Genomic DNA, 8,629 nt, shown 5'->3' with positions numbered 1-8,629 from the left:
ATTAAATAAATCATGTTTTAAATTTGTGTGACATGGTATTTCATTGTAATGTTATGTCAGTGTGCTCATTAATGATGTGAGAATTAATGCAGTTGTTGGTTTTTCAGGTAGGCTATTTGATTCCCTCCCTTTTATTCCCATAGAAGAATTGATAAAACAATTGATTTCTTTATTCTTCTACGAAAATAGGGCATAGATGGTGGTTCGAAATAAACTATGCTTTCAATATTTGTGGAGAATGAGTGTTCTGTCATAAAATGGATGTGTGCAAGGCTTTCTTTAGGGTTTATCAAAATAAGAAATATACAAGTCTCTTTTTTAGTTATTATTTAGGAACATTTTCACAACTACGAAAGTAACTGTGTGGAAGGAGTTGTGCGAAGGTGGTTGTGTGCAACTTGTTGTTCGGAGGTAGCATGTGTGCAGTTTTGAATGTCATTCGCTGATCGTAGTAGGTTATTGAGTGCGGAAGTGGTTGTGCAGACAAAGTTGTGTGGAGGTGGTTATGCGTGCGCAAATGCCATGTGCAAGTTTTGTGCAAAGTTTATTAAAAAAAAAATATACAAATTCATTTTTTAATTCTTATTTAGGGATGTATTTCACAACGTATGACCATTAATCAATATCATTTCAATATCAATGATTGAGGGCATTATTGAGTGCAGAAGTAGTTGTACGGAGGTGGTTTTGCGTGTGAAGAGGTATAATAGATCTTCAAAGGTAATGTGTGGAGAGATAAAACGTTGTGTGGAAGGTTTATTAAAATAATAAATATACAAATCTCTTCTTTGGTTCTTACTTAGGAACATATTTCACAATGAATGCTTCCTACCCACGATATCTCGGACCCACATTTATTAATATCAATTTCAAATATTAATGACTGATGGAAAGGCATTGTTGAGTCTAGATGTACTTGTGTGGACAAAGCTGTGTAGAGGTGGTTGTGTGAGGGACATTTTTGCACACAAATGGATTTTATCTGCATTTCAACACATATCCATTTTGGTTATGTTGAAATTATACAAAAATCATGTTTTTAGATTTGATGTTTTGGTGCTTATGTGGTTTTCTAAATGTGTGAGCAGATGTCTAGTAGGTAAATTGAATGTTGATATTACTTGTATTTACCTGTAGCATTTTTTTCTCATAATCATAGGATGGACATCGAGATGATAAAAGATATGGATGGCATATTTACCTTTGTAGCATGTTTTAGAAGCAAAATAGTTGCAGGTGGTGATTTCTAAGGGAAAAGTGTTATTTGTAGTGATAGAAAAAATAGTGGATTGTCAAGTGTTTTCTCTTTGCAAATTGAGATTAAGAGTTTGGAGTATTGTTTGAATTTATTTTTCCTTACATAATTTTTAACTTCGAACCTAAGCTTCCATCTTCAATGGTGTCTCAATGGAATTCATGTTAAATAATGGACAATAGTAGTAATGTAGGAATGCATAAATACCGTATAATAATGCAAGCTTCTAAATTGATTCACCTTTTTTGGTTTCATGTTTGCATTTGGAAATTTCATAGATGATTATCATGATTACAACCAGTTTCAAATTGTTTTGTATGGTAAATTTATGTTTCTTATGACATGTAGTCAATGGATTGTGATTAGCTATGGTTTGAACTACAATCTTGCAATATTTTAAAGTTCTTTACCTTTGCTAATTTTTAATTTTCATTTCATTAAAGTTGATATTAAATAAATGCATTGTGATTGGCTATGGTTTATTCATTTGTTAATTATTCATGTCAAGTGTAGCAGTTTCAATGCAGGTAATAGGGTATGCATTTGTGTTATGTTGAAAGTATATGACATAGTGTTAGTTTTTGTTCCTTGAATTGTGTAGTCTAGTCAAAGTCATTGAGTTTTTATTTATTTTTATCCATTTCGATTTCTATTCTCTTTTTAACAGAAAACATTGAATTTCTTGTGTATATTAATACACACGAGTATTAACATTTCTCATTTTTGTGGTTTACAAATTTCTTTTTGCAGTTGTGCCTATTACATTATGATTTAAAATTTTTGTTTTCAGTAACTAAATTATTTTCGGGTCCACAAAAATCAAAGAGTTTAAAATTAAAATTTGTATTGTGACTTCATGACGAATTGTGTGAGAAATGGGTGTGTGAAGTCATTCGTAAAGAAAATTTGGTTCAATTTTATAAATTAATCAGGAGCAGTTGTCCGCTCAATTCATCATAGAAGGTAACTAAATATATGTTGGAATAATATTTATTTGTGAATGTCCTTTCACACTTCACTATTTGAAGCTATTATTTATAGTTTTAAGAGTCTTCAAAATTGACCAAAAAAAAAAGGAAATTTTGGCTCAGTGCTAATAAAATGTAGTGGTGATTTTTTGTAATTTGAGGTTATAGTTATCAATTTTCATGATAATGTGTCAATCGGCTGTCAACAAACATGCTATTGAATTTTTCTTAAGAAAACAAAAGAGGAAAGAAGGATAAAAACGAAAAACTAGTTTGTAGTGATTTTTGTCAATATTGACAATGTTGCCGATGGGCCTTTTCATAATGTTGAATCCATTTCCACTATTACAAAAAGTTATTTGAACACTTATGTTGTTGCCTTTTTATTAAAAAAAAACCGAAATAACCATATTGCGGTTATTTTTTGTCTGTGTGGGAGAATTTATTGGACCGATAGACAACATTTATTATGGTATATCTTAAATCTTTGTTTCTTATGAAACATATATCAATGATATTTGAGGATGAGAAAAGTGCAAAGTAAATGAATATGATTCTTTCCAAATTTCGAAATTCTTTCCTATTATTGTTTATAAAAGTTGGCTTTGCTATCTTTAGTTTCTATTTATTCAGAGTGTCATGTGTAACAATTTTCACACGAGTAATAGTAATGGTCATTATTTGTGAAGAAAATAATATATTGTAAACCGAAACAAGATTTGAATATATTATTCATTTGTAGAGTAATTTTTTGTTGCAAACAAAAAATGGGTAGCCAACAAGGGAAAGATGTTATTTACGATGATATGGTTAACTCACTTGCTAAGATTGATGATAGCTTTGACTGGTTAAGAACTTATGAGTGATATGTGAATCTATCAATGGAAGAGAAAATAGGTAACAAGATTTGGAGTACCAGATTAGTGAATGTTGGGTGTGTTTCGAAGGCCTTTGATTTTAGAGAAATTGTTTATCTTTGTGAAAATAATTTTGATTTAAGAAAGAGGGAAATTAATATTGGAGCGATAAAGGTTTCTCGAAATTCCAATGCATTTAGATTTTTACTCAAGTTACCAGAACCAAACAAGCATTTAGAATTGTCTAATGTGGATAGTTTCTTAGAGGGAGAAGGGAGCAAAATTGACATTTTGTAGGAATTAATTTGTGTAACTTCTGAGGTTCCTTTCGATATTTCTCTTGAAAATATTTCTTTGTTTAGCAACCATTTAGGGATTTTTTTTTCCACTTTTCTCATGTAGTAGGGCTATAAAGTACATCGTAGGTCCTGAAATGCATTTTCTGTGTGCTTTATGAGACATAGAAAAATAATTGTATTTTCGATTAGGCTCATGAAATTTCAAATGAATTAGGTATTGAGTTACATATATTACCCAAGAACAATGGTGTCTTTATGAAGTCATATCTGATAACACTTCTCGTGTGAGGGCATGTGTTTGATGGTTTACCTTGTAATCCTATATTCAAGTTTTGCGAGGAATCAATGTAGTTTTGGTTCTGTATATTGTGGAAACATGAATTATATTTAAATTTTTGTTTAATTCATGATGTGTTTATGAGGAAAGTGTGTTGCATGGTAACTGGAAAAGATCCTTCTCGAATACCAATAGAGGTTGAGCCTGTCCTATCTCACAAAGGGGAATATCATGAAAGATAAAGCAATATGGTTATACGAATTTCCAGTTTTCAAAATAGACCATTTCTTTTTCCAGTGTTTGTCCTAGATAGGTATTATTTTGTTGAGATCTACATGCAATATCGTTGTTGGCTATCTATATCTAAAGAGAGAAAAAAAAAGACAAATTATTTCATTCCCATTTATTGTTGGAAAAGTGATTATGAACAATATGGACCACGTTATCATTTTATCAAAGTCTTCGGATGATATTAATCTAAGTGCAGATGATGTCATTAAAGTATTTGATAGAGGAAGAATTTTCATTGAATACCTTAAGTCTATGAGGTACGACAAAATTGTTTCTGAGAAGTAGAGAGTAGAGCGAGGAAAGCCACAATGTGTCAATAAAAGATAAAAAATTCTCATAGATGTTGAATATATTGTTGAAAAGGAGATCATCGGCATTGGAGAAATATTTAAGAAAATGGGTGCAAACCCTATGGGGAAATCTCAATATTTCACACAGAAAACTAGTGATACTTCACGTGGTAGAAAAAGGAAGAGAAGCATATTGGAAGAGAAAAAATGGTTGGTGATAAGCTATCAGGTGGTAGGGATGCTGAAGAGTTTCTTAGTAGAGTAACTGTAGAAATACTTCTCATGGTTGAATCATTTAGATATAAGAGTGCACCTAAAAGGAAGCGGATTGATGAAGTAATGGATATGGAAGCTAATAGCATTGTTTCACCTGATTGGGTTAGTACCAATTTACAAGAAAGTCATAGAATAAAAAAGGAAATTCCTGAAGAGAACATTACTTTTGATCACTATTTTGTTACATTGTAAGATGAAAATTGTGTCAGGGGCAATAAGATATGGAAGATTGAAAGGATCCATATTTCCAATAGAAAGGTTGTTAGTGGTGCATAATTGAATGTTGATATTTCTTCAATTACAATGATAGGGATGATGAAATTGCATCAAGCTGGTGGTGAAGCACTTACAAATTCTGTTAGTTGACAATAGGCAAAAAATTAGAATCGAAAGGAAAAAATAAAAGAGCTAGAAGATACCCTCAACCTCGGTCCATTGTTGAAGACTCCACTAGTGACACATGAACTACCAATGGCGATTTATATTCATGGCAGATTTAAGAGATTTGATAACCCACCAATCTTCTGAGTGTAGTGAAATCGTATATCATTAGTAATATATCCCAAATACGGAAAATTATTGATTCTGCATGGAAAGTTTATTTTGATAGTGACATTTAAAGCAAAGAACTAGGTCTTCTATTGAATTGGTCAAAAGTGAGTTGGGGACAAATAGGGAAGATGTAGACAATGATCTATTAACTTTTATTTAGAAGCTTCATTCACTGTCTAAAATAGAAAAGGATAAAAAAGGGTTGCCTAATGTTGATTAGATGAGGAAAATCATGGTTGCATCATCTAGGAAAATGAGAATTTGTTAGAAGACAATATTTTTTAGTGTAGAGATAGAAAATTGAAGAGCATATGTGTATCTCAAGGTGGTGGTGGTTGTTCATGATTTAAATGGTCTATGTATTACATATACATATCGAATAATTGTGAAGGAGAAGATGATGGTGGACTTGGAAAAGATGAAACCATCAGAGGCAATAGAATTTGATGATATAATTGATTTTACTGCAAAATAAATTATTAAATGGCTAATACTTTTATTAGTCTCAACGAAGAGTAGTTTTCCTTAGTTTTGCAATTGCAAGAAGAAGCAAAATAATAAAGGAGGAGATATGTTTGATAATTACATAAAATATCATGAAATAATGTTTGACATCCTATGTTGTACAAACCTAAGTTCTCAAACATTGTACATAAAACATGAATTGAACACATGTTTTCTAGTATTTTATCTTAGATTTTATATATTAGTTAATGTTCTGTAATAAATGACAATTATAATGGATTTATGTTTATTCCATTCTAATAATAAAACCTTTTGCCATGTATATCAATAATTCTTAGATAATGTTTTACATTTGAACTTGTACCTATTGTGTTTGTTATGACTATTGGATTTGTTGTGACTACCATTTAAATCTAAAAACACTTACACTTTTTGTAACCATGTTGATCAATTTTGAAGGATGATTGGCTAGAAAGCCTAGATATTCATTTCCTTTTGTCCTTATTTATGAATGCATGTAAAAAAGAGAGAATTACACACATTATTGTTTGATTTTACGGAGTTTTCATTTTGATGGGATTAGAAAGAGATTTTTCATTATTCAGAGGAAGATGCTTGGACTAAAATCTCCAAAAAACAAGATATAATAATAACAATAATAATAATAAGAATAATAATAAGAATAATAATAATAATAAGAATAATAATAAGAATAATAAATAATAATAGTAATAATAATAATAAATTGAACTATGAGATCTATCTTTTTGAAGCATTGTGAAAAAACTCCACATTTCATTTTGGAATAGTCAATTGTTAACGAGTCTTTGTATGTAATTTGGTTATATACATATACAGTTTGTTTATTTAAATATAAAAAGTATTTAAATAAGTCCTTCTAAATATAGAAACCTATTTAATTGTGGCGATATTTTTATTGTCCAAAACCCATATTAAACCTTATATTGTAAAATCATAAAGGTTATAGTAGTTATTTGTAAATGACTATTTGTAAAGCACTATTAAATACAAAATTAGTTGTTTGTGTGTGAAGGCTATATGAAGAACAAATGCATCTACAGAAGTAAGTATTTATATACATAATGTTATATATAGGAACATGTTTCACTATGCGAAGCGTTTCTTGAATTAAGACCATAATAAGGCTTACATTGTAAATGAAAAGTTATTTCCACACAATGAAAATTTTTATTGAACAACAATAATCTAAAAATCATAAAAATAAATTAGATAGCATTATTTAAGAACAAATTTTATCAATTGCAAGAAACAATTAATAATAATGTTGTGGCTAAAGTTTACTAGTGATTGTAATCAATGTGGAAGGTCCACGTGGTATATGTAAAAGACATGAAATTACAAAATTGCATTATGGAGAAGTGGAAGAAAGATGAAGAATAAGCAGGGTAAAAATTGCTTTCATTGTGTGGAGTTTGGTTTCCTCATTTTCATACATGGCATAATGACATTAATGGTTTGCTACACTTTTGGAAAATGGATGGATTGACATGTAACAGGGAACATAAATGTTATTACCTCTATACTAACATCGATATAGTAGTGGATGTGATTTTTGACAACCTCTAAGTTAGCTTTCATCATTAGAAAAGATTCACATTAAATATGTTTCATACATTGAGTAACTGGTTTCCGAATTTTGAGATTTGTTTTTAAACTATTTATGTTATTTTTTAGAAATGTATGCTTTGTTGTTTTTCAATTGCTATTTATTTAAAATATTTTGTCAAATTAATCTCACACATAGAATAGTAACAGATAGTGGAAAGAGAATAAGGTAAAAAATTTAGTACTATAAAAAATTACTCTAATACCAAAAACCTACAGTTTGACAACTATAATTTGATTTTCCAAAAAACTGTGTCAGGTTTTCTAAAAATCGTGTTGGAATTTCTACTTTTTTCTCACCAAAATTGTGGTGCATTTAGATTATGTGAACTATTTCTGATATTTCTCATGAATCCATATTTTTCTATATTGAATTGCTATATATTGCATGCTTGTTGTAGAAGGGATTTCACATGGAAAGTAGTAACACGTGGTGGTTTTTTATAATATCGATGATCTATAATTGAATCACATTGAAAATGTTGTTGGTTGATAGAATATTTTAAAAGTATACAACAGAAATGGCTTCAAGGGGAAGGAAGGAAGTTATTTACATTACAATTATTAACTTAGATGCATTAATCGATCAAACCTTTCATTGACCATCTATGTATCAGTGATATGTGAATCTATTTGTGCAAGAGAAAAGAAGTGATAAGATTTGGCCTACTGGATTAGAAAATGTTGCATGTGTTCTAAAAGTATTTAATTTTGGAGAAATAATTTATCTAGGTTCAGAGAAATTTTATTTAGCAACACAAATAATTAGGCTACCAGCATAAGATACTCATATTTCTTTGACTTCAAAAACATTTATGTGGATATTAAAGCTACCAATTTTGGATATGCACTTAGGTTTGTAAAATTAAAATAGTTTTTTAGAGTCACGAGTAGGTGCCTTGAAAATCATACAAGAGTTCGTTTCACTGGCTTCTAAGGTTGTTTTTGATCTTTTTTAACCATTTAGAGAGTTTCCTTATATATATGCATGTTTAATGGGCTAAGAAATTTTGGTCAATGTCCGAACATGCATTATGTATGTGCTCCATTATTCATAGCAAAAAATTGTGTATTTGACTGGGTTGATCCTATCTCAAATGAACTATGCTTTCAATTAGTACATTTGTTCAATAGCGGTAGGTTCTTCATGATGGAATATGTGATAACAACCCTCGTGTCAAGTCACACTTTTGATAAGTTTCTGCATAAACCTAATTTTAGTTATGATAAATAACTAATGTGGTTCCATTATCTAATATTTTGGAAGAAATAATTTATTTCAATTTTTTGTCTAATTTAAGATATTTTTGTAAATCAAGTTATTTTCATGATAACTGGACAAGATACCAACCGAATACTTGGCAAAGCGCAAGTTTTCTTCTCGAGGAAAGGGATACATGAAGATAGAGTAAATAATACAATTATTCGACTTTATCGGTTTTGTGGTAAATG

The sequence above is a fragment of the Pinus tabuliformis genome, chromosome 8, assembly GCF_031772625.1.
Source record: "Pinus tabuliformis cultivar Carrire ecotype Pingquan chromosome 8, CPIR1, whole genome shotgun sequence".
NCBI lineage: Eukaryota > Viridiplantae > Streptophyta > Pinopsida > Pinales > Pinaceae > Pinus > Pinus tabuliformis.
This window is presented reverse-complemented; position numbering follows the sequence as displayed.